General features: G+C 38.5%; 2 non-coding genes across 2 annotated transcripts; one reads left to right on the top strand and one right to left on the bottom strand.

Moving 5' to 3' along the window:
* The first annotated feature begins 8,356 nt into the window (after positions 1 to 8,356).
* Positions 8,357 to 8,464, top strand: LOC148562158 (small nucleolar RNA R71). The gene has a single exon (XR_015886708.1). It is a non-coding gene; the product is annotated as a small nucleolar RNA R71 (small nucleolar RNA).
* An 8,968-nt stretch (positions 8,465 to 17,432) lies between these two features.
* On the bottom strand, positions 17,433 to 17,540 carry LOC148562157 (small nucleolar RNA R71). The gene has a single exon (XR_015887025.1). It is a non-coding gene; the product is annotated as a small nucleolar RNA R71 (small nucleolar RNA).
* Between the last annotated feature and the right edge of the window lie 8,198 nt (positions 17,541 to 25,738).

Below are 25,738 nucleotides of genomic sequence, written 5' to 3'. Positions count from 1 at the left end.
GCTCTGCTTCACCTGTCATCAACCACATAAACTACATCAAAGCTTGTCATTCCATGAATTAATACAAGACATTTTGTCTCATCTAAGTGCAATATAATCTTCTTAATACATTTCCTTTTGTCATCACTTATTGCATCACATAACTCTTATATTTTCATGAAATGATCACAATTTCAACTAATGCTTGATGAACCAATGCATGCAGAGATAATTGATGCAATTACATGTTTATTGACTAAAATTTCATGAAAATAAACTAAAAACTAACTAAATTAACTAGCTAAAATGGATAAAATGCTCATGCATCAGTCACAAATTCAAAAGTAGGGAGGCTGTCATGCTAGGTGTGAAGAATTGCAGCATTCAGAGAAGTGATGAGTATAGAGTTGTGGAGTCAGATCGATCAAAGTACCATGTGCATTGCAAGAAATCTGCAGCAAGATGTCCTTGGAGTCTCTATGTTGCCCTCCGACAGAAACTCGAATATTGGTTAGCCATTCTTCAATGTCTAAAGTATATTCTTGTTTATCATGATTATTTTGGGAAGAACGTCTACCGATTCCATTTTAATTCATTAGGAAGGTGCGTAAATTTGGAGGATCGCACACATGTTTAGCCCCCACCATGTCTGAAGACCATCGACAGTTGGACAGCAACCTCATTTATAGTGTCATCCTGCCCCTCGTACAGTCCAACCCATCATTACTATCTTTCTTCTATAAGGTGGGGTTAGGCAAAGCTATCACTTCAAACCCTCATACAAAAAGATCTAGGTGGCAAAGCAAAAGCCAATTGCGCATATCTATGGTGATTTGAAGGAGTCATATAATAAGGTGTTGAGGTTGTTGCAAGCATTGCAGAATTATTGTCCTAAAATGATATGTGATTTTAATGCGGTACCATACTATGAAGGACACTTGGTGGTTCGTACTGCAGCTAATTTGATAAGGTATTTTTGGCTTTTCCTCCATGTGTTGAAGCTTTCAAGCATTGCAAGCCCTTTGTCTCTGTCGATGGCACACACCTATGTGGTAAATATAGTGGTGTGTTGCTAATTATAGTGGCACGAGATGGTAACAGTAACATCCTCCCTCTGGCTTTTGCAATTGTAGAGTCTGAGACTATGAAGTTCTGGTCGTTTTTCCTTACCAACCTAAGATGACATATCACACCACAAGAAGGGGTTTTGATTATATCTCATAGATTCCAAGCTATCAAAGCCGCACTTAGAGACTGATAGTGGTTGGAATCCTCCTAATGGATTTCATGCGTACTGTGCCAGGCACATGGAGGTGAATTTCATGTCTCATTTAAAATCCACAGAGGGGAAGCGATACTTCATGAAGGCTTCATATAGTCTAAGCAATGCTGGGTATGAGTGGTACATGGATTCATGAAATGGGCTATCCCGTGAGATGTCAGACTGGGTGACGGGCGGAAAATTGCCGATTAAGAAATTATAGTGAAAACAGCGTTGCAAGTACAGCTCTTAACCGACGAAAATTCCGCTTATCAATTTAGAAATAATTGTCACAAATTGAGAATAAATTACTGGGAGTATAATTCCCAGGTCGTCTCCCAACGAGTTGACAAAAGAGTGCTATTTTATTGATCAAAAATCTTTCCGAGAAATTTTAAGGAGTTGGAGAACAGCAAAATAAATAATTATAACTTAAATCAATGAAAATTAACAAGAGAATTTATATAATCAAAATAAAAGCCTTGACCGGGAGAAGATTAATTGGAAGTTCTATCCTTGTTGGATTTTCTCAAGTATAATAGTAAGAGGTTGTTATTTTTACTTAGTTAACCTTTACCGAATAAAGGAAAGTCAAGTAATTGAGCCAACTCTGATTCACAAGTCCTAATCCTCTCCTATGGGAGGATTAGCGTTAGTGACTAGAGAATTGGCCAACAACTTCCAATTAAAATCAACACTTGAGTATTCCAACTCAAGGGTCTCCTATTAATCAACTCCTAAGTCAAGTTAGGAGTCTACTGGTGTACGAAATTGTGATCATTCCTTCCTTGGTAACGGCGCTAAAAACTCAATACACACGTTCATGTTCTTAATTCTATTTCACAACTTCGTACAACTAACCAGCAAGTGCACTGGGTCGTCCAAGTAAACCTTACGTGAGTAAGGGTCAATCCCACGGAGATTGTCGACTTGAAGCAAGCTATGGTCACCTTGTAAATCTCAGTCAAGCGGATTCAAATGTATTAAGATATTATAGTATACTAAAAGATAATTAAAATAGGATAGAGATACTTATGTAATTCTTAGGTGAGAATTTCAGATAAGCGTATAGAGATGCTTTTCGTTCCTCTGAACCTCTGCTTTCCCGCTGTCTTCATCCAACCATTCCTACTCCTTTCCATGGCAAGCATTATGTAGGGCATCACCGTTGTCAATGGCTACATCCCATCTTCTCTGTGAAAATGGTCCAATGCGCTGTCACTGCATGGCTAATCATCTGTCGGTTCTCGATCATACTGGAATAGGATTTACTATCCTTTTGCGTCTGTCACTACGCCCAGCACTCGCGAGTTTGAAGCTCGTCACAGCCATCCCTTCCCAGATCCTACTCGGAATACCACAGACAAGGTTTAGACTTTCCGAATCTCGGAAATGGCCATCCATGGGTTCTAACTTATACCATGAAGACTCTAATAGCTCGGACTCGGTCCCCTGTATTAGATATCTAAGAGATACTCATTCTAGCTTGTTTGCATGTAGAACGGAAGAGTTTGTCAGGCACGCGTTCATAGGTGAGAATGATGATGAGCGTCACATAATCATAACATTCATCATGTTCTTGGGTGCGAATGGGTATCTTAGAGAAGGAATAAGCTTGAATTGAATAGAAAAACAGTAGTACTTTGTATTAATTCATGAGGAACAGCAGAGCTCCACACCTTAATCTATGGTGTGTAGAAACTCTACCATAGAAAATACATAAGTGATAATGGTCCAGGCATGGCCGAATGGCTAGCCCCCAAAACATGATCAAAGGATCAAAAGATAATCCAAATATGTTCCAAAGATGTAAATACAATAGTAAAAAGTCCTATTTATACTAAACTAGTTACTAGGGTTTACAGAAATAAGTAAATAGTGCAGAAATCTACTTTTGGGGCCCACTTGGTGTGTGCTTAGGCTGAGCATTGAGCTTTACACATGTAGAGGTCTTTCTTGGAGTTGAACTCCAGTTTGTAACATGTTTCTGGCGTTTAACTCCACTTTGCAACCTGTTTCTGGCGTTTGACTCTAGAATGCAGCATGGAACTGGCGTTCAACGCCAGTTTACGTTGTCTATCCTTAATCAACATATGAACTATTATATATTGCTGGAAAGCCCTGGATGTATACTTTCCAACGCAATTGAGAGCGCGCTATTTGGAGTTCTGTAGCTCCAGAAAATTTACTTTGATTGCAGGGAGGTCAGAATCCAACAGCATCTGCAGTCCTTCTTCAACCTCTGAATCTGATTTTTGCTCAAATCCCTAAATTTCAGCCAGAAATTACCTGAAATCACAGAAAAACACACAAACTCATAGTTTAGAATAATTGGCATCTATAGGAACTTAGAATTCAGATAGTGTTATTGATTCTCCTAGTTCAGTATGTTGATTCTTGAACACAGCTACTTTATGAGTCTTGGTCGTGGCCCTAAGCACTTTATTTTGCAGTATTACCACCGGATACATAAATGCCATAGACACATAATTGGGTGAACCTTTTCAGATTGTGACTCAGCTTTGCTAAAGTCCCCAATTAGAGGTGTCCAGGGTTCTTAAGCACACTCTTCTTTTTGCTTTGGACCTTGACTTTAACCGCTCAGTCTCAAGTTTTCACTTGACACCTTCACGCCACAAGCACATGGTTAGGGACAGCTTGGTTTAGCCGCTTAGGCCAGAATTTTATTCCTTTAGGCCCTCCTATCCACTGATGCTCAAAGCCTTGGATCCTTTTTATTTACCCTTGCCTTTTGGTTTTAAGGGCTATTGGCTTTTTGCTCTTGCCTTTTGGTTTAAAGAGCTTTTGGCTTTTTCTGCTTGCTTTTTCTTTTTCTTTCTCTTTTTTTTTTGCTATTTTTTTTTTCTGCAAGCTTTTGTATTCACTGCTTTTTCTTGCTTTAAGAATCATTTTTATGATTTTTCAGATTATCAAATAACATTTCTCCTTTTTCCTTATTCTTCAAGAGCCAATATATTTAACATTCATAAACATCAACTTCAAAAGACATATGCACTGTTCAAGCATTCATTCAGAAAACAAAAAGTATTTTCACCACATCAAAGTAATTAAACTAGTTTCAAGGATGAATTCGAAACCCTGTACTTCTTGTTCTTTTGTTTTTAAAACAGTTTTCATTTAAGAGAGGTGATGGATTTATATTCATGACTTTAAAGCATAGACATTTAGACACTAATGATCATGTAATAAGACACAAATATAAATAAACATAAAGCTCAAAAATCGAAAAATAGAAAATAAATAGACAAGGAGATTAAGGAATGAGTCCACCTTAGTGAGGGTGGCGTCTTCCTTTCCTTGAAGGACCAATGGTGCTCTTGAGCTCCTCTATGTCTCTTCCTTGCCTTTGTTGCTCCTCCCTCATAGCTCTTTGATCTTCTCTAATCTCATGGAGGATGATGGAGTGCTCTTGATGCTCCACCCTTAGTTGTCCCATGTTGGAACTTAATTCTCCTAGGGAAGTGTTGAATTGCTCCCAAGAATTCTGTGGAGGAAAGTGCATCCCCTGAAACATCTCAGGGATTTCATGGTGAGGAATCTCCTCATGCTCATGTGGAGGTCCATGATCTCTTGTTTGCTCCATCCTTTTCTTAGTGATGGGATTATCCTCTTCAATGAGGATGTCTCCCTCTATGTCAATTCCAGCTGAATTGCAGAGGTGGCAAATGAGGTGAGGAAAGGCTAACCTTGCCAAATTAGAGGACTTGTCAGCCACCTTGTAGAGTTCTTGAGGTATGATCTCATGAACTTCTACTTCCTCCCCAATCATGATGCTATGGATCATGATGGCCCGGTCTACAGTAACTTCAGACCGGTTGCTAGTAGGAATGATTGAGCGTTGAATGAACTCCAACCATCCTCTAGCTACTGGTTTGAGGTCAAGCCTTCTTAGTTGGACCGGCTTGCCTTTTGAGTCAATTTTCCATTGAGCTCCTTCCACACATATGTCCATGAGGACTTGGTCCAACCTTTGATCAAAGTTGACTCTTTTAGTGTAGGGGCGTGCGTTTTCTTCCATCATTGGCAAGTTGAACGCCAACCTTACATTTTTCGGACTGAAATCTAAGTAATTCCCCCGAACCATGGTGAGCCAATTCTTTGGATTCGGGTTCACACTTTGATCATGGTTCCTAGTGATCCATGCATTTGCATAGAACTCTTGAACCATTAAGATCCTGACTTGTTGAATGGGGTTGATGAGAACTTCCCAACCTCTTCTTTGAATCTCAAGTCGGATCTCCGGATACTCATTCCTTTTGAGTTTGAAAGGAACCTCAGGGATCACTTTTTTTTTTGCCACAACTTCATAGAAGTGGTCTTGATGGACCTTAGAGATGAATCTCTCCATCTTCCATCACTCAGAGGTGGAAGCAATTGCCTTCCCTTTCCTCTTTCTAGAGGTTTCTCTGGCCTTAGGTGCCATGAATGGTTATGGAAAAACAAAAAGCTATGATTTTACCACACCAAACTTAAAATAGTTGCTCGTCCCCGAGAAAAAGAAGAAAGAAAGAAGTAGAAGAAGAAGAGAATGGAGGAGATGGAGGGAGAAGTGGTTTTGGCCAAGGGGTGAAGAGAGGGTTGTGTTGTGTGAAAATAAAGAAGGAAAAAGGGGTTTATATAGGAGTGGGGAGGGGTTTAGGGTTCGGCCATTTAGGGTTGGGTTTGGGAGGGAAATTATTTTGAATTTAAAGGTAGGTGGGGTTTTTGGGGAAGAGAGGATAGATGTGAGTGGTGAAGAGGTGATGGGGAAGAGTGATTGAGTTGATTGGTGAGGGATATTTGGGGAAGAGTGTTATGAAAAGGTGTGAAGAGGAGAGAAGAAGTAGGTGGGGATCCTGTGGGGTCCACAGATCCTGAGGTGTTTGAGGAATTTTCATCCCTGCACTTTTTAGACGTGTGAAACGCCCTATATATGCAATCCTGGCGTTTAACGCCAGACTGCAGCATGTTTCTGGCGTTAAACGCCACTTCCATGCTTGTTTTGGGCGTTCAACGCCAGTCTGTAGCATGTTTCTGGCGTTAAACGCCAGTCTGATGCTTGTTTCTGGCGTTTAATGCCAGCTTTCCTCTGGGTGCAATCCTGGCATTTAAATGCCAGACTGCTGCTTGTTTCTGGCGTTTAACGCCAGTTTCATGCTCTGTTCTGGTGTTAAACGCCAGCCAGATGCTCCTTACTGGCGTTTAAACGCCAGTAAGCCCTTCCTCCAGGGTGTTCTATTTTCAATGCTGTTTTTCATTCTGTTTTTGATTTTTCAGTAGTTTTTGTGACTCCATATGATCATCAACCTAATAAAACATGAAATAACAAAGAGAAAATAAAATAAAAATGATTAAATAACATTGGGTTGCCTCCCAACAAGTGCTTCTTTAATGTCAATAGCTTGACAGTGAGCTCTCATGGAGCCTCACAGATAATCAGAGCAAGGTTAGGACCTCCCAACACCAAACTTAGAGTTTGGTTGTGGGGGTTCAACACCAAACTTAGAGTTTGGTTATGGCCTCCCAACACCAAACTTAGAGTTTGACTGTGGGGACTTTGGTTGACTCTGCAGTGAGAAAAACTTTTCATGCTTTCTCTCCATGGTTACAGAAGGAGATCCTTGAGTTTTAAACACAAGGTAGTCCTTATTCAGTTGAAGGACCAACTCTTCTCTGTCCACATCAATCACAGCTCTTGCTGTGGCTAGGAAGGGTCTTCCAAGGATGATGGATTCATCCTCTTCCTTCCCAGTGTCTAGGATTATGAAATCAGCAGGGATGTAAAGGCCTTCAACCTTTACTAACACGTCCTCTACTTGTCCATAAGCCTATTTTCTTGAGTTGTCTACCATCTCTAATGAGATTCTGGCATCTTGTACCTCAAAGATTCCCAGTTTCTCCATTACAGAGAGTGGCATGAGGTTTATCCCTGACCCAAGGTCACATAGAGCTTTCTCAAAGGCCATGGTGCCTATGGTACAAGGTATTAAGAACTTTCCAGGATCCTGTTTCTTCTGAGGTAATGTCAGTTGATCCAGATTACTCAGTTCATTGATGAGCAAGGGAGGTTCATCTTCCCAAGTCTCATTACCAAACAATTTGGCATTCAGCTTCATGATTGCACAAGGTACTTGGCAACTTACTCTTCAGTAACAACCTCATTCTCTTCAGAAGAAGAATATTCATCAGAGCTCATGAATGGCATAAGGAGGTTTAATGGAATCTCTATGGTCTCCAGATGAGCCTCAGAGTCCTTTGGTTCCTCAGAGGAAAGCTCCTTATTGATCTCTGGACGTCCTAGGAGGTCTTCCTCACTGGGGTTCACGTCCTCTCCCTCCCTTGTAGGTTCGGCCATGGTAATCAATTCAATGGCCTTGCACTCTCCTTTTGGGTTTTCTTCTGTATTGCTTGGGAGAGTACTAGGAGGGGTTCCAGTGATCCCTTTACTCAGCTGGCCCACTTGTGCTTCCAAATTCCTAATGGAGGACCTTGTTTCATTCATGAAACTTAAAGTGGCCTTAGATAGGTCAGTGACTATATTTGCTAAGCTAGATAGATTCTGCTCAGAATTCTCTGTCTGTTGCTGAGTGGATGATGGAAAAGGCTTGCTATTGCTAAACCTGTTTCTTCCACCATTATTAAAGCCTTGTTGAGGCTTTTGTTGATCCTTCCATGAGAAATTTGGATGATTCTTCCATGAGGGATTATAGGTGTTTCCATAGGGTTCACCCATGTAATTCACCTTTACTATTGCAGGGTTCTCAGGATCATAAGCTTCTTCTTCAGAAGATGCCTCTTTAGTACTGTTGGATGATTTCTTCAATCCATTCATACTCTGAGAGATCATATTGACTTGATGAGTCAATATTTTATTCTGAGCCAATATGGCATTCAGAGTATCAATTTCAAGAACTCCCTTCTTCATAGGCGTCCCATTATTCACAGGATTCCTTTCAGAAGTGTACATGAACTGGTTATTTGCAACCATGTTAATGAGTTCTTGAGCTTCTGCAGGCATTTTTTTAGGTGAATGGATCCACCTACAGAATGGTCCAGTGACATCTTTGATAGCTCAGACAGACCATCATAGAATATATCCAGGATGGTCTATTCTGAAAGCATGTCAGAAGGACACCTTTTGGTCAGTTCCTTGTATCTCTCCCAAGCTTCATAGAGGGATTCACCTTCTTTCTATCTAAAAGTTTGAACATCCACTCTAAGCTTACTAAGCTTTTGAGGAGGAAAGAACTTGGCTAAGAAAGCCGTGACCAGCTTATCCCAAGAGTTCAGGCTATCTTTAGGTTGAGAGTCCAACCATACTCTAGCTTTGTCTCTTACAGCAAATGGGAAAAGCATAAGCCTGTAGACCTCGGGATCAACCCCATTGGTCTTAACAGTATCACAGATCTGCAAGAATTCAGTCAAGAACTGAAAAGCATCTTCAGATGGAAGTCCATGAAACTTGCAGTTCTGTTGCATCAGAGAAACTAATTGAGGTTTAAGCTCAAAATTGTTTGCTCCAATGGCAGGGATTGAGATGCTTCTTCCATGTAGATTAGAATTAGGTGCAGTAAAGTCACCAAGCATCTTCCTTGCATTATTATTATTTTTGGCCATGTTGTCTTCTTTTTCAAAAATTTCTGTCAGATTTTCTCCAGAGAGTTGTGCTTTAGCTTCCCTTAGCTTCCTCTTCAGAGTTCTTTCAGGTTCAGGATCAGCTTCAACAAGAATGTTCTTATCCTTGTTCCTGCTCATATGAAAAAGAAGAAAACAGAAAAGAAAATATGGAATCCTCTATGTCACAGTATAGAGATTCCTTTATGTGAGTAGAAGAATAAAGAGAATAAAAGTGAAGAAAGATGGATAATCCAAACACAAGGGTGAGGATAAGAGCTGAGATATGAGATGAAGAGAAGTGTTAGTAAGTAAATAAATAATTAGAAGGAGATGAAAGGAATTCGAAAATTAAAAAAATATTTTAAAATTAAATTTAGAATTCGAAAATTAAAATGGAAATTAAATTAAATTAAATTTTTAAAACAATTAATTAATTAAAAAGGAATTTTTGAAAAAGAGGAAGGTATTTTCGAAAATTAGAAGGAGAGAGTTAGTTAGGTAGTTTTTTTTAAAAAGATATGATTGAAATTGAAAAAGATATGATTGAAACAAAAAGATAAGATTGATTGAAAAAGATTTGAAAATCAAATTTGAAAAGATAAGAAGTTAGAAAAGATTTTGAAATTGATTTTGAAAAAGATGTGATTGAAATTTATTTTGAAAAAGATTTGAAAAAGAAATTTAAAAAGATATGATTCTAGAGTTTAAAGATTGAACCTTTCTTAATATGCAAGTAACAACTTTGAAAAATTTTGAATCAAAACATTAAATGCTAATAAAATTTTCGAAAATTAAGAAATAAAATAAGAAAAATAATTTTGAAAATTAATTTGAATATTTTCAAAAAAATGAAAAAGATTTTGAAAAATTTTAAAAAGGTATTCGAAAATATGAAAAGAAAATTGAAAAAGATTTGATTTTGAAAAAGATTTTGAAAAAGATAAGATTTTTAAATTGAAAATTTGATTTGACTCATAAAAACAACTAGATTTTTAAAAAATTTTGAAAAAGTCAACTCAAATTTTTTATTTTGATGAGTGAAAAAGGGAAAGATATTTTTTTTTTATTTTTGAATTTTTAATGATGAGAGAGAAAAACATAAAATTGACACAAAACATAAAAATTATGAATCAAAACAACTAATGCATGCAAGAACACTATGAATGTCAAGATGAACACCAAGAACACTTTGAAGATCAAGATGAACATCAAGACTTATTTTTGAAAATTTTTAAGAAAAGAAAAACATGCAAGAAACCAAACTTAGAAATTTTCAAACTTTAGACACTAACGAATTGAAAATGCATATAAAAAACAAGAAAAGACACAAAAGAAGAAAATATGAAGATCAAACAAGAAGACTGGCCAAGAACAGCTTGAAGATCATGAAGAATGCAATGCATGAAATTTTCAAAAATAATTAAAAAGATGCAATTGACACCAAACTCAAAACTTGACTCTAGACTCAAACAAGAAACACAAAAATATTTTTGATTTTATGATTTTATAAATTTTTTTGGATTTTTTCGAAAATTAATTGGGAAAAACGAAAAAGAAGAAATTAATTTTTTTGTATTTTTCAAAAATAAGAAATAAAAAGCTTAAAATTAAAATAAAATTACCTAATCTGAGTAACAAGATGAACCGTCAGTTGTCCAAACTCGAACAATCCCCGGCAACGGCGCCAAAAACTTGGTGTGCGAAATCGTGATCATTCCTTCCTTGGTAACGGCGCTAAAAACTCAATACGCACGTTCATGTTCTTAATTCTGTTTCACAACTTCATACAACTAACCAGCAAGTGCACTGGGTCGTCCAAGTAATAAACCTTACGTGAGTAAGGGTCGATCCCACGGAGATTGTCGGCTTGAAGCAAGCTATGGTCACCTTGTAAATCTCAGTCAAGCGGATTCAAATGTATTAAGAGATTATAGTGTACTAAAAGATAATTAAAATAGGATAGAGATACTTATGTAATTCATAGGTGAGAATTTCAGATAAGCGTATAGAGATGCTTTTCGTTCCTATGAACCTCTGCTTTCCTGCTATCTTCATCCAACCATTCCTACTCCTTTCCATGGCAAGCTTTATGTAGGGCATCACCGTTGTCAATGGCTACATCCCATCCTCTTTGTGAAAATGGTCCAATGCGCTGTCACTGCATGGCTAATCATCTGTCGGTTCTCGATCATACTGGAATAGGATTTACTATCCTTTTGCGTCTGTCACTACGGCCAGCACTCGTGAGTTTGAAGCTCGTCACAGCCATCCCTTCCCAGATCCTACTCGGAATACCACAGACAAGGTTTAGACTTTTCGGATCTCAGGAATGGCCATCCATAGGTTCTAACTTATACCACGAAGACTCTAATAGCTCGGACTCGGTCCCCTGTATTAGATATCTAAGAGATACTCATTCTAGCTTGTTTGCATGTAGAACAGAAGTGTTTGTCAGGCACGCGTTCATAGGTAAGAATGATGATAAGCGTCACATAATCATCACATTCATCATGTTCTTGGGTGCGAATGGGTATCTTAGAGAAGGAATAAGCTTGAATTGAATAGAAAAACAGTAGTACTACTTTATATTAATTCATGAGGAACAGCAGAGCTCCACACCTTAATCTATGGTGTGTAGAAACTCTACCGTAGAAAATACATAAGTGATAATGGTCCAGGCATGGCCGAATGGCCAGCCCCCAAAACGTGATCAAAGGATCAAAAGATAATCCAAAGATGTTCCAAAGATGTAAATACAATAGTAAAAAGTCCTATTTATACTAAACTAGTTACTAGGGTTTACAGAAATAATTAAATAGTGCAGAAATCCACTTCCGGGGCCCACTTGGTGTGTGCTTGGGCTGAGCATTGAGCTTTACACGTGTAGAGGTCTTTCTTGGAGTTGAACGCCAGTTTGTAACCTATTTCTGGCGTTTAACACCACTTTGCAACTTGTTTCTGGCGTTTGACTCCAGAATGCAGCATGGAACTGGCGTTCAACGCTAGTTTACATCGTCTATCCTTAATCAAAGTATGGACTATTATATATTTCTGGAAAGCCCTGGATGTCTACTTTTCAACGCAATTGAGAGCGCGCCAAATTGAGTTCTGTAGCTCTAGAGAACCCACTTTGAGTGCAGGGAGGTCAGAATCCAACAGCATCTGCAGTCCTTCTTCAACCTCTGAATATGATTTTTGCTCAAGCCCCTAAATTTTAGCCAGAAATTACCTGAAATCACAGAAAAATACACAAAATCATAGTAACATTCAGAAATGTGAATTTTAACTAAAAACTAATAAAAATATACTAAAAACTAACTAAATTATACTGAAAACTATGTAAAAACAATACCAAAAAGCGGATAAATTATCCGCTCATCATCTACTCCATTGATATGAATACCATTCTTATAGACATGTAAAGGGAATAAAAAGAAGATATGATAATTCGAATAAAGTAATAATAGAAAATTAATTAAAGGTAAAAATAATTCTTTGCATTAATAAATTCCAAAGCCATAAACATCCATATCTGAACAGGGTTAATGGGTGATAAAAAGAGTAAACGAATAAGGAAACAAACTAGAATGATGAAAACTTCAACGGAGGTAGTAACTCTTCTCGATATCCAAATCAAAAGCATAAAATCCTAGAACTATGAATATGAAGAACCCTAGAGGAGGTAGTATTTTTCTCCCTAAGATTCAAAGCAAAAAAAAACTAAAAACTCTGTAAATTGTGAATGTGTCAATGTGTCTTGAGTCTCTGCTTGTCCCCTGGCTCTAGTCTGCGTTTCTGGGCCGAAAACTGGGTCCAAACTCAGCCCAAAATCGCCCCCAGCGTCTTCTGCACTTTCTACACGTGGCGCACATCATGCGTACGCGTCAGTCATGCGTACGCGTCGATGGTCTTCTTCGCCTGTCATGCGTACGCGTCAGGTACACGCACGCGTCACCATGCAATTTCGCTTTTCATGCGTACGCGTCAAGTATGTGCACACGTCGCTGTGGAAATCTCCAACTCACGCGCACGCATCAGGTATGTGCGCACGTCGTTCTTCGCCGGTCAGCTCCTTACTTTCGTGTGTTCCTTTCATTTTTTGCAAGCTTCTTTTCAATCCTCTAAGCAATTCCTACCTTATAAAGCCTGAAAACACTTAACACACGGATCACGGCATCGAATGGTTTAAAAGGACATTAAAAATATACAATTTAAGGGCGTATAAAGCGAGTTTTGAATCATAGAATAGAATCAGGAAGGAATTGTAAAATCATGCAAATTGTATGAATAAGTGTGCAAAGACTTGATAAAAAACACTCAATTTAGCACAAGATAAATCACAAAATAGTGGTTTATCACTGGGCCAGTAGATTCAACAAGGAAATATAGTTACAACATTGTGATAGCAGTCGTAGGATTGGGGACATGACAACAAACCTCTTCGAGTGCATGAATGTAGTTTTGAAGGGTGCGGTATTTATCGATTTCATCCATTATTAGATGTACTTACAAGAGGCTGCAACAGTTGTTCGTCATGAAGAGTAAGGAGGCATAGGCACAACTAGCAGCCAGTAATTAGTTTTCTTAGTGGCTGCTATTGAGAAGAATAGAGAAGGAATCCTGATGAGCGGATAATTTATACACTTTTTGGCATTGTTTTTAGTATGTTTTTAGTATATTTTAGTTAGTTTTTATTATGTTTTTATTAGTTTTTAAATAAAAATCACATTTCTGGACTTTACTATGAGTTTGTGTATTTTTCTGTGATTTCAGGTATTTTCTGGCTGAAATTGAGGGACCTGAGCAAAAATCTAATTCAGAGGCTGAAAAAGGACTGCAGATGCTGTTGGATTCTGACCTCCCTGCACTTGAAGTGGATTTCCTGGAGCTACAGAAGCCCAATTGGCGCGCTCTCAATTGCGTTGGAAAGTAGACATCCTGGGCTTTCTAGCAATAAATAATAATCCATACTTTACTCAAGATTTGATGGCCCAAACCGGCATTCCAAGTCAGTATAGAAATTCTGGCGTCAAAACGCCAGAAGTGGCATAAAAGCTGGAGTTAAACGCCCAAACTGGCACAAAAGCTGGCGTTTAACTCCAAGAAAAGTCTCTACACGTGAAAGCTTCAATACTCAGCCCAAGCACATACCAAGTGGGCCCGGAAGTAGATTTCTGCATCATTTACTCATTTCTGTAAACCCTAGGTTACTAGTTCTCTATAAATAGGACCTTTTGCTATTGTATTTAGGGACTTTTGATCTTTGATTAGTCTTATGCTATCTTAGAACTTTATGAGGGCTGGACATTTGATCATGCCTAGACCTTATTCTTATGTATTTTCAACGGTGGAGTTTCTACACACCATAGATTAAGGTGTGGAGCTCTGCTGTTCTTCATGAATTAATGCAAAGTACTACTATTTTTCTATTCAATTCATGCCTACTTCTTCTCTAAGATATACACTCGTTCTTCAACTTGATGAATGTGATGATCCGTGACACTCATCATCATTCTCACCTATGAACGCGTGCCTGACAACCACTTCCGTTCTACATGCAATCAAGCTTGAATGTGTATCTCTTGGGTTTCTAATCTAAGATTAGAACCTTCGTGGTATAGGCTAGAATTATTGGCGGCCATTCCTGAGGTCCGAAAAGTCTAAACCTTGTCTGTGGTATTCCAAGTAGGATTTGGGAAGGGATGACTGTGACGAGCTTCAAACTCGCGAGTGTTGGGCGTGTGACAGACGCAAAAGGATCAATGGATCATATTCCAACATGATCGAGAATCGACAAATGATTAGCCGTGCGGTGACAGCGCATTTTGAACATTTTCACTGAGAGGACGGGAAGTAGCCATTGACAACGGTGATGCCCAACATAAAGCTTGCCATGGAAAGGAGTATGAATGATTGGAAGAAGGCAATAGGAAAGCAGAGGTTCAGAAGGAACAAAGCATCTTCATACGCTTATCTGAAATTCCTACCAATGAATTACATAAGTATCTCTATCTTTATTTTATGTTTTATTCATCTTTTACTTATCAATCCTCCATAACCATTTGAATCTGCCTGACTGAGATTTACAAGATGACCATAGCTTGCTTCAAGCCGACAGTCTCCGTGGGATCGACCCTTACTCACGTAAGGTTTATTACTTGGACGACCCAGTGCACTCGCTGGTTAGTTGTGCAGAGTTGTGATAAAGAGTTGAGATTACAATTGTGCGTGCCAAGTTGTTGGCGCCATTGATGATCACAATTTCGTGCACCAAATTTTTGGCACCGTTGTCGGGGATTGTTCGAGTTTGGACAACTGACGGTTCATCTTGTTGCTTAGATTAGGTAATTTTATTTTATGTTTAAGCTTTTTACTTCTTATTTTTGAAAAAATTTTCAAAAATACAAAAAAAAATTTCTATTTTGTTCTTCAGAGTTTTTAAGAATGAATTCTAGAGTTTCATGATGATTTGTTGAAGTCTGGCTGGCTGTGAAGCCATGTCTAATCTTTTCGACTGAGGTTTCAACTTATCATCACAAGAGCTTGTTGATTTCTATCAATTTTGCTGTTGAAAGTAATGATCTGCTAAAGCTTGGCTGGCCATTGGCCATGTCTAGTATTTTGGACCGAAGCTTTCACTGAAAGCTTGGCTGGCTAGTAAGCCATGTCTAATTCCTGGAATTCTCATTAAAAATTTTGAATCCCTTTATTTTCCTTTCCATATAATTTTCGAAAAATCACAAAAAAAAAATTATAAAATCATAAAAATAAAAAATATTTTATGTTTTTTGTTTGAGTCTAGTGTCAATTTTTAAAGTTTGGTGTCAATTGCATGTCTTTCTTCTTCTTGCATTTTTCGAATATATGTAATATGTTCTTCATTGATTTTCCAGCTGTTCTTGATGATTTCATTGCTCTGATCTTTAATTTCTCTTATTTTGTGTCTTTTGTTGTTTTTCATATGCATTTTCAATTTGTTATAGTCCTTAGTATACAAACTTCTATGTTTGGTGTCTTGCATGCATTGCTTATTTGATCTTAGTTGCATTCTTTTTATTATTGTTTCTCATCATTAAAAATTCAAAAAAAATTTAAAAAAATTTGTCTTTTCAAGTCAATAACACAGAGAATTGAAGATTCAAAACATTCAGCAGAGGAATCACACAGAAAAAGCTGGACGTTCAAAACGCCCAGTGAAGAAGAAAAACTGGCGTTTAAACGCTAGCCAGGGTGCCTGGCTGGGTGTTAAACACCCAAAAAGGTAGCATTTTGGGCGTTAAACGCCAGAATGGATGCCATTCTGGGCGTTTAACGCCAGGAGGACACTAGAGGGAAGATTTTGTTTTTAATTCAAATCTTTTTCAAATTTTCATAATTTTTCAAAATCAAATTTTTTTCAAATCATATCTTTTCAATCATATCTTTTTAAAATCAATTTCTTTCAATTTTTTATTTATTACTATTTTCGAAAATCCTTGCTACAATTAGTGATTTAATTCAAAATTTTCAAGTTGTTACTTGCCTATTAAGAAAGGATCAAAAGTTTTAATTCTAGAATCATATCTTTTAATTTCTTATTGGTCAAGTAATCAACTTTAATTCTAAAAACTTTCTTCTTTTAAATTTGATTCTCAATCATATCTTCTCAATCATACCTTCTCAATCACATCTTTTTCAAAATTAATTTTCAATCATATCTTTTTTATTTCTAATTTCAAAATCTTTTCCAAAAATCACTTAATTTCTTTCCCAATCTTAGTTTTCGAAAATCATTTACTAAATTTTCAAAATTTCTATTAATTATTTCAAAATCTTTTACTTTATTTTCGAAAATTCTTCCCCTCTTCTCACATCTTTCTATTTAAAGGACTAACACCTCTCCATTATCAACAATTCGAACTCTATCTCTCTTGATAAGTTCGAATTCTCTCTTCTCTACCTCATCCTTCTATTTTTATTTTCCTCTGACACCTCAAGGAATCTCTATACTGTGACATAGAGGATTCCATATTTTCTTCTCCTCCCTTTTCATATGAGCAGGAGCAAGGACAAAGGCATTCTTGTTGAAGCTGATCCTGAACCTGAAAGGACCTTAAAGAGAAAGCTAAGAGAAGCTAAAGTACAACTCTCTATAGAGGACCTAACAGAACTTTTCAAACAAGAAAAAGCCATGGCAGCCGAAAACAACAACAATGCCAACAATGCAAGGAAGGTGCTTGGTGACTTTACTGCACCTACTCCTGACTTCTATGGGAGAAGCATCTCAATCCCTGCCATTGGAGCAAAAAACTTTGAGCTTAAGCCTCAATTAGTTTCTCTAATGCAACAGAATTGCAAGTTTTATGGACTTCCATTGGAAGATCTTCATCAGTTTTTGGCTGAATTTTTGCAAATCTGTGACACTGTCAAGACCAATGGGGTTGATCCTGAGGTCTACAAGCTTATGCTTTTTCCCTTTGCTATAAGAGACAGAGCTAGAACATGGTTGGATTCACAACCTAAAGAAAGCCTGAACTCTTGGGAAAAGCTAGTCAATGCCTTCTTGGCAAAGTTCTTTCCACCTCAAAAATTGAGCAAGCTTAGAGTGGAAGTCCAAACCTTCAGACAGAAAGAAGGTGAATCCCTCTATGAAGCATGGGAAAGATACAAGCAATTGATCAGAAGGTGTCCTTCTGACATGCTTTCAGAATGGAGCATCATAGGTATTTTCTATGATGGTCTATTTGAACTGTCTAAGATGTCATTGGACAGCTCTGCTGGAGGATCTCTTCATCTGAAGAAGATGCCTGCAGAAGCTCAAGAACTCATTGAAATATTTGCAAATAACCAATTCATGTACACTTCTGAAAGGAATCCTGTGAATAATGGGACAAATCAGAAGAAATGAGTTTTTGAAATTGATACTCTGAATGCCATATTGGCTCAGAACAAAATATTGACTCAACAAGTCAATATGATTTCTCAAAGTCTGTCTGGAATGCAAGCAGCAACAGGCAGTACCAAAGAAGCTTCATCTGAAGAAGAAGCTTATGATCCTGAGAACCCAGTAATGGAAGAGGTGAATTACATGGGAGAACCCTATGGAAACACCTATAATCCTTCATGGAGAAATCATCCAAACCTCTCATGGAAGGATCAACAGAGGCCTCAACAAGGCTTCAACAACAATAATGGTGGAAGAAATAGGTTTAGCAATAGCAAGCTCTTTCCATCATCTTCTCAGCAACAGACAGAGAATTCTAAGTAGAGCCACTCTGACTTAGCAACTGTAGTCTCTGATCTAATTGAAACCAGTCAAAGTTTCATGACTGAAACAAGGTCCTCCATTAGAAATTTGGAGGCACAAGTGGGTCAGCTGAGCAAGAAAGTTACAGAACTCCCTCCTAGTACTCTTCCAAGCAATACAGAAGAGAATCCAAAAGGAGAGTGTAAGGCCATCAACATACCCCACACGACCAAACCTGGAGAAGAGGAAGAGGCAGTGATCTCCACTGAAGAAGACCTCAATGGACGTCCACTGGTCTCTAAGGAGTTCCTTAATGAGGAACCATGGGAATCTGAGGCTCACACTGAGACAATAGAGATTCCATTGAACTTACTTTTGCCATTCATGAGCTCTGATGAGTATTCTTCCTCTGAAGAGGATGAAGATATTACTGAAGAACAAGTTACTAAGTACCTTGGAGTAATCATGAAGTTAAATGCCAAGCTATTTAGTAATGAGACATGGAAGGATGAAACCTCCTTGCTCACCAAAGAACTGGATAACTTGACTAGGCAGAAATTACCTCTAAAGAGACAAGATCCTGGAAAGTTCTCAATACCTTGTACCATAGGCACCATGATCTTTGAGAAGACTCTGTGTGACCTAGGATCAAGCATAAACCTCATGCCTCTCTCTGTAATGGAGAAGCTAGGGATCATTGAGGTACAAGCTGCAAGAATCTCACTAGAGATGGCAAATAATTCAAGGAAATAGGCTTATGGACTTGTAGAGGATGTCTTGGTAAAGGTTGAAGACCACTACATCCCTGCTGATTTCATAGTCCTAGACACTGGGAAGTGTATGGATGAATCCATCATCCTTGGCAGACCCTTCCTAGCCACAGTAAAAGTTGTGATTGATGTTGACAGAGGAGAATTGGTCCTTCAAGTGAATGAGGACTCCCTTGTGTTTAAAGTTCAAGGATCTCCCTCTGTAACCATAGAGAAGAAGCATGAAAAGCTTCTCTCAATGCAGAGTCAAACAAAATACCCACATTCAAACTCTAAGTTTGGTGTTGGGAGGCCACAACCAAACTCTAAGTTTGGTGTTGAGAGGCCATTATCATACTCTGAGTATCTGTGAGTCTCCATGAGAGCCCACTATCAAGCTATTGACATTAAAGAAGCGCTTGTTGGGAGGCAACTCAATTTTACTTATCTATGTTATATTTCTATTTTCCATTGTTATTTTATGTTTTCTATAGGTCGATGATCATGTGAAGTCACAAAAACAATTGAAAAAGCAAAAACAAACTGAAAAATAGAATGAAAAACAGCACACTCTGGAGGAGAAAAACGCCAGTAAGGGCAGCAGAATGGGTGTTAAACACGCAGTCTGGCACCATTCTGGGTGTTTAACGCCAGAAATGGGCACCATACTGGCGTTTAACGCCAGAAAAGGGCAAGAAGCTGGCGTTAAACGCCAGAAATGGGTAGCAACCTGGCATTTAACGCCAGGATTGGCAGCAGAGGGCATTTTGCACGCCTAATTGGTGCAGGGATGAGAAATCCTTGAGACCTTAGGATCTGTGGATCCCACAGGATCCCCACCAACCTCAACTAACTCTCTCTATTCTTCACATATTTTCATAATACTCTTCCCTAAATACCCTTCACCAATCAACTCAATACCTCTTCCCCAAAAACCCCTCACCTATCAAATCTTACCCTCTTCTCCATAAACCCTTCACCAATCCACATCCACCCATCATAAACTCCACTTACCTCACTATTCAAATTCAAACCACTTTCCCTCCCAAACCCACCCATACATGGCCGAACCAAACCCTCCCTCCACTCCTATATAAACCCATCTTCACTTCTTCATTTTCACACATCTACCCCCTTGGCCGAAACACTACCCCCTCCATCTCCTCTATTTCTTCTCCCTCTACTCTCTTTATTCTTCTTTTGCTCGAGGACGAGCAAACCTTCTAAGTTTGGTGTGGTAAAAGCGTTGCTTTTTATTTTTTTCATAACCATTTATGGCACCTAAGGCCGGAGAAACCTCTAGAAAGAGGAAAGGGAAGGCAAAAGCTTTCACCTCCGAGTCATGGGAGATGGAGAGATTCATCTCAAAGGTGCATCAAGACCACTTCTATGAAGTCGTGGCCAAGAAGAAAGTGATCCCCTAGGTCCCTTTCAAGCTCAAAAAGGGTGAATATCCAGAGATCCGACATGAGATTCGAAGAAGAGGTTGGGAAGTTCTCACCAACCCCATTCAACAAGTCGGAATCTTAATAGTTCAAGAGTTCTATGCCAATGCATGGATCACCAAGAACCATGATCAAAGTTTGAACCCCGACCCTAAAAATTGGCTTATAATGGTTCGGGAAAAATACTTAGATTTCAGTCCGGAAAATGTAAGGTTGTCATTCAACTTGCCAATGATGCAAATCCTACACTAGAAGGGTCAACTTTGATCAAAGGTTGGACCAAGTCCTCAGAGACATTTGTGAAGAGGGCGCTCAATGGAAGAGATATTCAAGAGGAAAGCCAGTTCAACTAAGAAGGCATGACCTCAAGCCCGTGGCTAGGGGATGGTTGGAGTTCATCCAACGCTCAATCATTCCCACTAGCAACCGGTCTAAAGTTACTATAGACCGGGCTATCATGATCCACAGTATCATGATTGAAGAGGAAGTAGAAGTTCATGAGGTTATATCCCTAAAACACTACAATGTGGCAGACAAGTCCTCTACTTTGTCAAGGTTAGCTTTCCCTCATCTTATTTGTCACCTTTGCAATTCAGCTGGAATTGACATAGAGGAAGACATCCTCATTGATGAGGACAAGCCCATCAATAAGAAAAGGATAGAGCAAACAAGAGATCCCACTCATGGACAAGAGCATGAGGAAATTCCTCATCATGAAATCCCTGAGATACCTCAAGGGATGCATTTTCCTTCACAAAACTATTGGGAGAAAATCAACACCTCCCTAGGAGAATTAAGTTCCAACATGGGACAACTAAGGGTGGAGCACTAAGAGCATTCTATCCTCCTCCATGAAATTAGAGAAGACCAAAGAGTTATGAGAGAGGAGCAACAAAGGTAAGGAAGAGATATTGAGGAGCTCAAGCACTCCATAAGATCTTCAAGAGGAAGAACAAGCCGCCATCACTAAGGTGGACCCGTTCTTTAATTTTCTTGTTCTTTATTTTCTGTTTTTCAAATTTTTATGCTTTATGTTTATTTATGTTTGTGTCTTTATTACATGATCACTACTGTCTAAGTGTCTATGCCTTAAAGCTATGAAAATGAGTCCATCACCTTTCTTAAATGAAAAATGTTTTTAATTGAAAAAGAAAAAGAACTGCATGAATTTCAAATTTTAAAACAGTTTAGTTATTTTGATGTGGTGGTAATACTTTTGTCTTTCTGAATGAATGCTTGAACCGTGCATATTTTTTGAATTTGTTGCTCATGAATGTTAAAATTGTTGGCTCTTGAAAGAATGATGAAAAAGGAGAAATGTTATTTGATAATCTAAAAAATCATAAAATTGATTCTTGAAGCAAGAAAAAGCAGTGAAAAGCTTGCAGAAAAAAATATATATGCGAAAAAAAAGAAAAAAAAAAGAGAAAAAGCAAGAAAAAGAAAAAGCAAGCAGAAAAAGCCAATAGCCCTTTAAACCAAAAGGCAAGGGTGAAATAAAAAAGGATCCAAGGCTTTGAGCATCAGTGGATAGGAGGGCCCACAGGAATAAAATCCTGGCCTAAGCGGCTAAACCAAGCTGTCACTAATCATGTGCTTGTGGCGTGAAGGTGTCAAGTGAAAACTTGAGACTGAGCGGTTAAAGTCGTGGTCCAAAGCAAAAAGAGTGTGCTTAAGAGCTCTGAACACCTCTAATTGGGGACTCTAGCAAAGCTGAGTCACAATCTGAAAAGGTTCACCCAGTTATGTGTCTGTGGCATTTATGTATCCGGTGGTAATACTGGAAAACAAAATGCTTAGGGTCACGGCCAAGACTCATAAAGTAGCTGTGTTCAAGAATCAACATGCTGAACTAGGAGAATCAATAACACTATCTGAATTCTGAGTTCCTATAGATGCCAATCATTCTGAACTTCAAAGGATAAATTGAGATGCCAAAACTATTCAGAAGCAAAAAGCTAATAAGCCCCGCTCATCTAATTAAGACTGATCTTCATAGATATTTTTGAATTCATTGCATATTCTATTCTTTTTATCCTATTTAATTTTTAGTTGCTTGGAGACAAGCAACAGTTTAAGTTTGGTGTTGTGATGAATGGATAATTTATACGCTTTTTGGCATTGTTTTTAGTATGTTTTTAGTATATTTTAGTTAGTTTTCATTTTTTTTATTAGTTTTTAAATAAAAATCACATTTCTGGACTTTACTATGAGTTTGTGTATTTTTCTGTGATTTCAGGTATTTTCTGGCCGAAATTGAGGGACCTGAGCAAAACTCTAATTTAGAGGTTGAAAAAAGACTGCAGATGCTGTTGGATTCTGATCTCTCTACACTCGAAGTGGATTTTCTGGAGCTACAGAAGCCCAATTGGCGCGCTCTCAATTGAGTTGGAAAGTATACATCCTGGGCTTTCCAGCAATAGATAATAGTCCATACTTTGCCCAAGATTTGATGGCCCAAACTGGCGTTCCAAGTCAGCATAGAAATTCTGGCGTCAAAACGCCAGAACTGGCATAAAAGCTGGAGTTAAACGCCCAAACTGGCACAAAAGCTGGCGTTTAACTCCAAAAAAAGTCTCTGCATGTGAAAGCTTCAATACTCAGCCCAAGCACACACCAAGTGGGCCCAGAAGTGGATTTCTGCATTATTTACTCATTTCTGTAAACCCTAGGTTACTAGTTCTCTATAAATAGGACCTTTTGCTATTGTATTTAGGGACTTTTGATCTTTGATTAGTCTTATGCTATCTTAGACCTTTATGAGGGCTGGCCATTCAGCCATGCCTAGACCTTGTTCTTATGTATTTTTAACGGTGGAGTTTCTACACACCATAGATTAAGGTGTGGAGCTCTGCTGTTCTTCATGAATTAATGTAAAGTACTACTGTTTTTCTATTCAATTCATGCCTACTTCTTCTCTAAGATATACACTCGTTCTTCAACTTGATGAATGTGATGATCCGTGACACTCATCATCATTCTCACCTATGAATGCGTGCCTGACAATCACTTCCGTTCTACATGCAATCAAGCTTGAATGTGTATCTCTTGGGTTTCTAATCTAAGATTAGAACCTTCGTGGTATAGGCTAGAATTATTGGCGGTCATTCCTGAGGTCTGAAAAGTGTAAACATTGTCTGTGGTATTCCAAGTAGGATCTAGGAAGGGATGACTGTGACGAGCTTCAAACTCACAAGTGTTGGGCGTGTGACAGACGCAAAAGGATCAATGGATTCTATTCCAACATGATCGAGAACCGACAAATGATTAGCCGTGCGGTGACAACGCATTTGGAACATTTTCACTGAGAGGACGGGAAGTATCCATTGACAACGGTGATTCCCAACATAAAGCTTGCCATGGAAGGGAGTATGAATGATTGGAAGAAGGCAATAGGAAAGCAGAGGTTCAGAAGGAATAAAGCATCTTCATACGCTTATCTGAAATTCCTACCAATGAATTACATAAGTATCTCTATCTTTATTTTATGTTTTATTCATCTTTTACTTATCAATCCTCCATAACCATTTGAATCTGCCTGACTGAGATTTACAAGATGACTATAGCTTGCTTCAAGCCGACAGTCTCCGTGGGATCGACCCTTACTCACATAAGGTTTATTACTTGGATGACCCAGTGCACTAGCTGGTTAGTTGTGTGGAGTTGTGATAAAGAGTTGAGATTACAATTGTGCATACCAAGTTGTTGGTGCCATTGATGATCACAATTTCGTGCACCAAATCCCAAAGATGCAGGTAACACATTGCGATAAGAAGGCCTCAATGATTGTGGTGGAGGAGTTAGAGCCTCTAGAGGGTTGGAGTTAAGGTTTATTCCGGGTTCGGTTGAGTGCAGGCATATGTGCCTGTGGTCTAGTCACTTTGTTTTCTATGTCGTCATGCACTTGCTACTTGTGTCACTACAAGTGTCAATTGGGGAGATATGTTCATCCATTGTACAGGCAAGAGGCATTGTTTAAGGTATATGACGTAGAGTTTTTGCCGATACCAGACGAGAAGCTATGACCAGAGTGGTATGGGACAAGTTTGCATTCTAATCCCTCCATGAGTAGAAAAGCAATTGGCAGACCAGTTGCTATGAGATTTCGTAATGTGCAAACAGACCATACTCGGAAAGGGTGCCCCAATCAACCCACAGAGGATACCTAGTTGTGTCATGTATTTGTGGTATTTCATTATTGTAGTTGTGTTGTGTATTTCATTTATTAAAAATTGATGGTTTTTTTGTAGTGTTATTTTTTCGTCTTTCTTAAGTCAACTACACTATGACGTCTCTACGAGTTATGTGAAAATTAAATAGTAAATGTTAAACGAAGTTCGTTTTCAAGTAAACTTGGATAATACAAACAAACTAAATTTGGATAATATAAAATGCTAAATAAAGTTAAGTTCACCTAAACTTGGATAATACAAAATACTAAATAAGTTAAGTTTCAACTAAACTCGGAATATACAAAAAACTAAATAAATTTCACTACACAAAGCATATAAAATTAATCATCGGTACTGGTCTAGAGGGAAACGCAAGTGATGCCCTGTGCCACACAATAGAGGCAGTGCCTCACGCAAGGGTCTAATAGGTCGTGCCACTGGAAGAGCCTGTATGTGCAGGAGTGGAGGAGGTGGAGGATGTGGGTACTGCAGAGGATAATGGTACCGCATAGGTGGATACGGATGTGTTTGGTAGTGAGGTAGCATAGGTGAAAACACTGGTGGTGGTGATAGCAGCTGGGATGCAGTGATCAACCACCCATAGTCGACTGATGGGGGTGTTGCGTACTAAGCACCAGGACGGACATCCATGCCACATGAGTAGCTGAGGCCAACTGACGAGTAAGCAACTGATACGTGAGTATCATTAGTATCTTTTCTGTATAATTTATATGGTATTCTGTTGATTTGTTAAACCCCTTTGGGTGCTACTTTGAGTTTCTGTGGTTCTTTGTTAATTTTAGATAGCATTCGGATGAAAAATTGGTGAAAAACGCATGAAGTAGCAAAAGAGGCTCATGCGTACGCATCATGATGCGTACACATCATTGGAGCTACAAGGGAAAGTATGGGTACCAATATGATGTGCGTACGCACGACTGCAAGATCTTAATAAGACCCATTTTTCTCTGGATAGGTGGCGCTAGACGCCATAACTCGGTGTTTAGCACCGAGAGCTTTGTAAAATGTGCAAAAATTTCTGGACTAGTGGCGTTAAATGCCACCACACCAGCATTTAGCGCCGCGGACGTTGAAACTCGTGCAAGGCTCACTATATGGATGGCGCTAAATGCCCAGTCACCGGCGTTTAGCGCCGATAGTGTGGATCAAAGTGGGGACCATGCGTGCAAATAAATCAACAAGTCTTTGGAGATTTGATTTTGTAAATCAAATAAAAATTAGAGAATATATATTTAGGTTTTTATTTAAGTTTTAAATCAATTTCAATT

This window comes from Arachis ipaensis, chromosome B6 (assembly GCF_059453495.1).
Source record: "Arachis ipaensis isolate K30076 ecotype BB chromosome B6, ASM5945349v1, whole genome shotgun sequence".
Classification (NCBI taxonomy): Eukaryota; Viridiplantae; Streptophyta; class Magnoliopsida; order Fabales; family Fabaceae; genus Arachis; species Arachis ipaensis.
The sequence above is the reverse complement of the archived record's forward strand: the minus strand, read 5'-3'. Positions and strand labels throughout refer to the sequence as shown.